Here is a 7,321-nt window from a genome sequence, read left to right on the forward strand (position 1 = left end):
ACAGGAGGAGAGGTACCTGAGAAGATGACGCCAGCATCCTCATGGTGACCGCAATTGTGGTCTGACCAGCCAGTGCTCGGGCCAAGGTGGTTCTCGCTTCCCGAACACTGAATGTTGTCCAGGAGGATGTCTCCAGAGCCCAGGCCGAAGTGGGCCTTTCCAGGGGCAGCGACGGCCCTTCCACACCCCAGCTGTCGGCACACGACCTCAGCTTCGTTCAGGTCCCATAGGTGGTCACACACGGTGCCCCAGGCCCCTTGTGGAGGATCTCCAGGCATCCTGCGCACCGTCCAGAACCACCCACCAGCCGCAGCTCTGGTCCATCTTCTAAACAAAGCAGGATTTTATTTTTGAGTATAGGCAGTTTTAAATAAGAAGGATTTCTAGCTCCCGTATTTGTGGCTAAGGGAAATAAATGCAAGAATGAAGCCTTAAGGCTGTCTTGATTCCGTAATATGTTGGGCTGAGGGGCTTAGGAGTGAGACAGAGGCGGGTTTGGATCCCAACTCTCCTGCCCCCTAGTTGTGTAACCTTTGACAAGTTATTTCATCTCCCTGGGCCCCAGTTTCCTCATTTGTAAAATGGGGCTTCTAGCAGCATGTACCTCAGAGGTGACAAGTCAACAAGAGTGTGACTATAAAACACAGTGCTTAGCCCCAGCACACCTTGGGTTCTGCAGATCTTGCTGTGTGGTTCTCTGTGTTGCAAAGCTGGGTTCCTGGGGAAATGGGTTCCCAGCTGCTTCTTTGGACATGTCTTGGATAAGTGTAGATTTAGTCCCCTGAAGACACCTGACCACAAGGGCGTCTAGGACTTCATAAAGCCCAAAGGGAATGGCTTTTTCTGGGCTGATGGGCTGTGGCCAGCTGGAGTCACCTGCAGTCTCCTGGAGGTGCACTAGGGACAGCCTTCCCTTACTGTGTCCACAGGCTCTGCCACCCTGGCCTTCTTTCAGTTTCTCTAATGTGTCCAACTCTTTCCTCCCTGAGAGCAGCCCTTGCATTGCTATTCTTTCTGCCTAGAATGCCCCTTCATGGTCACTCATCACATATCACCTCCTCAGCAAGGCCGCCATCCCCATTCAATCCACAATAGCACCTCCTCCACCCCAGGCACTCTCTTCTATCCCATCTGGCTCTGTATTCCCAGCCTTATCACTACCCCCAAATCATCTTGTTTATTTACTTGTTTCTTATGTCTTGATCCTTCCCCATTCACCCAAATCCACGCTACTGTAAACTCCATGAGGGAAAGGCATGGTACTGTTTACTGTGTCCCCAGCACTTATAACTGGGCCTGGCACAGAGTAGGACGTTAGTGAAGATTATTGGATGAGAAAATGGTGATCTTGAGTCAATGAATGGTCTGGATTTCAAATGCTGGACCTTACTTAGCCTCCCCAGTGCAAGATCTCAAGCATGCTTTTGAAGGTCAAATATATAAGGAATTCCCTTACTCAGAAACAAACACCCAGCTTCAAAATACACCCAGGGAGTTTCCACCCGAATTCCTAATGACCTGAGTTACTGGGGCCCCACAATTGGCAGGTAAGTATGCCTTCTGGGTGCAAACTGGACCTGGTCCTGGAATGACAGGCTATAGCGTCCATCCATTAAGGAGTTCCCAAGCCTCTTATTTGGGTGAGTCTAGGGTCCAATGCAGGCAAGATGTAAAGTGAGCCAGCTGGTGGAGGGAAGAGAATTCTTGCAAGTTTGACTTTTACTTTTCAGCACCCTGGACAGTTCCCAGGCAGCCGGATGCAGCCGCGGGGAGGAGCCACCTGCCCGTTCACATACAGGCTGGACGTCACTGCTTTATTTCATCGCTCATGAGGCCCTCTTAATGGAAAAATCTAGCAGCGATGCAGCAGGGCTTATGTGTGTGTGTGTGTGTGCTTTTAAAACTGAATCCCAGGCCTCTGCTAATAGGGAAATCCCTTAAATTAGAAAACTGTTCTGTCTTTTCAAGGCCAAAAACCCGCTTGAAGCTTCCTACCTGACTCTCTTTCGCCCTGCGGAATTGCATTGAACAGAGCATAAAAGCCACTGTTGGTGATCACAAAATCACTTCGGGACACCACAGTCATGATGTCGGAGGAGGAGAAAAACATCACAGCTACTGAGGCGCAGAATTTGCCCATGGACAGCAGGCAATCCTGGGGCCGTCAAAGATTTCAACTGAGTCATACGGGCATCCAAGGATGTCTTCTAGCCTGGGGGAATCACAGTGGAGGGTTAGCAGCAGGTTAGGGCATCCTGGATCTTAAAGTTTGAAAAGTATGACAATCACAGGATTAAATAGTTGGATTATACTTTAAATTGCATATTAATATATAAAATATCAATTAACTTTTTCAGATGCCTTATTAACAGAACTCATTATCTTTGCGGAATGTGTGAGGCTTATGGTTACAACTTAGTAATAGAAATTTTAAAATCATAATGGTTTTGGCCAATCACAACTTACACAGAACATTAGGAAATGTGAATATACACTGCAAATAAAATCTGAACAGTAAAATCATCCCAGTGATCAGCATGTAACCAACATCACAGCCCGATTTTCCTACCTCTGTATTTCACAACATTTTTCATACCCAAATTCTTGGGGAGGAAAAACTTGATTTTACAATATAAATAAGGACTTCCCTGGTGGTCCAGTGGTTAAGACTCCGTGCTCCCAATGCAGGCGGCCCAGGTTCCATCCCTGGTCAGGGAACTAGATCCCGCATGCCGCAACTAAGAGCCCGCATGCTGCAAGGAAGATCCCGCGTGCCACAACTAAGAGCCGGTGCAGCCATAATAAATAAATAAATAGATATTAAAAAAATAAAATTAAAATAATGTCAGCATGTAGAAGACTATTTGCACTTTGGTAATTATTCAAAAGGATGTGTATGAGAGCTGATTTTGAAGAAATGGATAACTGATAACATGACAGGCTTTAGAGGTATGGGTTCAAGGCTCTCATTTCATTGTGGGCTGTGTCCTTAGGGTTTTACTCAACAAAGATAACGTGTTTCTAGGATATCCTTTGGCACAGGGCATGTCGGACTCCATGGACCGAGCAACAATTCAGTGCATGATAAAGGGGGATTTTCATAGCATTTCACAGTATTGTTGTGTTTGTAGCATGATGTGTGCCATAGACAACAAGAAGAAGGGCTTTGTACAGACTCTGCTTACAGAATCATATACTGGTGAAGAGCTAGGCCATTTACATCCAACAGAACTAGAAGGTTGGCCTTGGGCCTGTTAGTTAACCTCTCTGAGCCTCAGCTTCTTTGTCTCTAATTGGGATGACAAGGACATCTATCTTAGGGCTAACGTGATGCTGGAACATGACAAAGCATACAAAATACATAGTACAGAACCTGAGCACACTAAAAAAAGTCAGCTATTACTTTATGTCCTGAAGATTAAAAAATGGCAATGACTTAGGAAATTCTATCCTTTTTATGTCAGAGATGAGGCAATGACTCTGCCATCCCCGTTCACTCTGTGGCAACATTTAGAGGATGCAGGGCTCAAGGCTGGAGTAGCCAGCTAATGTATGTGTATGGAAAGCCTCTTAATTTTTAAGCTTGCTTAAAATGTAAAGAAAGAGAAAGCCTAAGAGAATAAATATTGGTACCCAGTGTACAGTGAGGGCAAAGCTGATAAGGATATTTTTAGAAAAAAATCAAAAGAAAAACCATCATAGTAATGTTAAGTCAAATATGTTAATAAACCACTTATTGAATTTTTCAAGCTAGAAGTAGCTCATTGGATAGCACTACAGAAACAACTCCAGCTTCAAACTGGAAAGAATTTTGCATTCTTCTGGTTTTGCCCCTAAGTGTTTCCCACTGAAAGAAACATCTTTATTATGATTTCACAAGGCCATACTCTTATTTAGGTGGACTCTTCCCTTTAAAAGTTGTTTTCTTACTTCAAAGTTGGAATCATGAGTTCTATGTGGAATTTTTTATCCACGTGGATCTCACAAACACACTGGACGTCTGTTGGGTAGTCTCCTGGATGCGGCGGACTGGAAAATGAGCCGGAGAGACTAGAAATGACCCCTCCACAAGAGTTACTTCCTCCTGAAATGACAGGAAAAAGGACGTCAGGATGTGCCTCCATGACATCACTTACGTGATCCCACTAACGACCACCTCACACCCTGCGGCCTGGTGGAGTCAGGCTGCCATCTGAATAGATCTTTAGCCTAAACGTCTCCTGGGAAGGAGAGTCCATTCAATCTAATTCTTATGGGTCAAAAAGTATTAATGCATGAGAGCTCCCTGCCTTTCTCCCTCCCTCTATCATCTGATGAAGAAAATATTATCTTTGTCCTGTTTACTCTCTCCTCGCTCTTTCTAAAGTGGAAGGGTTCTCGCTTGCTGGGAGAGAGGCAGAGCAGATCGACATGAGGGTTTGGGAAAGAGAGACAGAGACCGAGGCTGGATGTGCCTGGGGAAGGGGTGAGTCTGACGAGGTTTGGGTCTGAGGAATCGGAGATGGAGGGATGGGGGTGGGATGGACTGTTTTGGGAGGTTATGACTGGGACCTCCCTTTAACTACTTTTTCATCACTTTTTCTGGGTAGATTGTGTTTCCTTCAACTCAGTATCTACTGCAACTGGAACTTACAGGTTTTGGATTTATAAGAATTAAACAAGGGGCTTTCCTGGTGGCGCAGTGGTTAAGAATCCGCCTGCCAATGCAGGGGACACGGGTTCGAGCCCTGGTCCAGGAAGATCCCACATGCCATGGAGCAACTAAGCCCGTGCGCCACAACTACTGAGCCTGCACTCTAGAGCCTGCAAGCCACAACTACTGAAGCCCACGTGCCTAGATCCCGTGCTCCGCAACAAGGGAGGCCACCGCAATGAGAAGCCTGTGCACCACAACAAAGAGTAGCCCCTGCTCGCTGCAACTAGAGAAAGCCCGTGCGCAGCAATGAAGAACCAACGCAGCCAAAAATAAGTAAATAAAATAAACAAATTTAAAAAAAAATTCAAGAGCAGTAAATAATTTAAATTGTTCCTGAAGGTTAATTTCCATAAGATACTCATCTATGAATGACATCTGCCTTGACAGTTTACAGTATTAAAACCTACATTTTCCTGGTTTATTAGGTCTGAGTGTTCCGTGGAATCTGCATCTTTAACCAGTAAGCTGAAATATATACACACATACTCTCCATCTCTCTCTCTCTCTCTCTCAGACCCCACTACCACACACACATACACTCCACAACACACACACACACACACACACACACACATACATATCTATACAAAGCATATAAAATGAATTTCACTTCAATTACAAATTCATGGAAGCACACAAAAATCAATCATATTTCTATATATTAGTAACAAACATGTGGAAACCAAAATTATAAAGAGTATCATTTATAATTACCCCCCAAAAAAGAAAAAAAGAAACACCTACATACACATCTAACAAAACATGTACAAGATTTCTATGCTAAAAATGACAAATAGCTAATACAAATAGTAATAGCAAATGCTAGCTAAGCTATGGAGAAATTGGATCTCTCATATGGTGCTGGTGAGAATGTAAAATGGTAGTCTCTCTGGAAAATAGTTTGATGTGTTCCTTTTTTTTTTTAACATCTTTATTGGAGTATAATTGCTTTACAATGTTGTGTTAGTTTCTGCTGTATAACAAAGTGAATCAGCTATACGTATACATATATCCCCATATCCCCTCCCTCTTGCGTCTCTTGATGTGTTCTTAAAACACTAAACGTACTTACCATACAACCTAACACTGACTCTTGATCATTCATCCCAGAGAAATGAAAACTGATGCTCACGCAAAAACCTGTACATGAATGCTCATTGAAGCTTTACATATAACAGCAAGACCTGAAACAACCCAAATGTCCTTCAGTGGAGGAAACGGTTAAACAAACCCTGGTCTCCACACAATGGAACACTTCTCAGCAATAACAAGGAACAGACTCGATACATACAACAACCTGGGTGGATCTCAAGGGCCTTAAGCTGGTGAGAAAAGTGAATCTCAAAAGAATACGTACTGTATGATCCCACAGATGTAACAGTCTCAAAATGACAAAACTGTAGAGAAGGAGGACAGAATGGTGGCTGCCAGGGACAGAGGTAGGGTGGTTGTAAGCAGGAAGGATGAAGAAGTCATTTCTTTGTGGTGGTGGAACACACTGCCTGCTTCTAGATTGTGGTGACGGTTGCATAGTCTATACATGGGATAAAATTGCACAGAACGCCCCCCCCCACCACACACACACAAGTGCAAGTAAAAAATGGTGAAAACTGAGTTAGTCTGTATTCCAGCCAACAGTACTGTACTAATGTCAGGTCTGTGCTTTTGATATTGTTCTACAATTGTATAAGATGCCACCAATGGGGAAAGCGGGGTGAAGTGTACATGGGACTCTGTGTGTTATTTTGTAATTTCTTGTGTGTCTGTAATTATTTCAAAATAGAAACTTAAAAAGGCATGAAGAACTCTTTCAGTTACAAGAATCAACCAAGGGAGTAAATGCTTGGAATTTTAAACTACACCGTGTACTTAAGCAAAGTACTTTGGACTTACCTAAGATATGGAAATGCCAGTAGTATGTGATCAGATGCGTTCGCCTTGATTTCTCACATACACGTCATGTTGTCATGCATGTCATTCCGAGGGGGATTCCTAATCGCTCCAGATGAGTTAGTAATGACGCTGCCACACTGAGATTTTTCTAAAAGCACAGAGATATTTTAGAATTTCAGGTTTTTTCACTGTTTAGTTCACTAATTTTATAGTTGACATTTTTTTTTCTTTCATTTTTTTCCTCGAAAGGTTTCATTGGTCATTACTTTGTTGGGTACATCTTAGGACATAGCAGAGGTATAAATTAGTCTAAAAATTCTTGTAAACTTAGGAAATTAGGGCATGAAGGCATCTGAATTTTCCAGCATCTCTCACTTCTCTTGAGAGTTTTACCACTGACACGTGCTTGCTGGGCAGAGCAGTTATCCAGAATCAGTCCGAACCTTTCCCTCGGATACTCCCTGGTGCTGGGTCTTATAGTTTTGATTTTGTCAGGTCATCAGCAGTAATGAATAAACTGCTTCATTTTCACATTTAAGGTTGAGCTTATGTGGAGCCTCTATGTATATGGAGATGGCAGTGTTCCACCCACAATCACTTGTAACTTATTAAAATTTCATTATTGAAAATCCACTACTAAGTGGAAAGAAGTGGCTCTGAGTCATCCACCTTCTCCAACACTGATTTGTTCTGTGTCCATCTGTCCATCCCCCTGTCCATTTGATTCTCCAT

Source organism: Balaenoptera musculus, chromosome 16 (genome assembly GCF_009873245.2).
Source record: "Balaenoptera musculus isolate JJ_BM4_2016_0621 chromosome 16, mBalMus1.pri.v3, whole genome shotgun sequence".
NCBI lineage: Eukaryota > Metazoa > Chordata > Mammalia > Artiodactyla > Balaenopteridae > Balaenoptera > Balaenoptera musculus.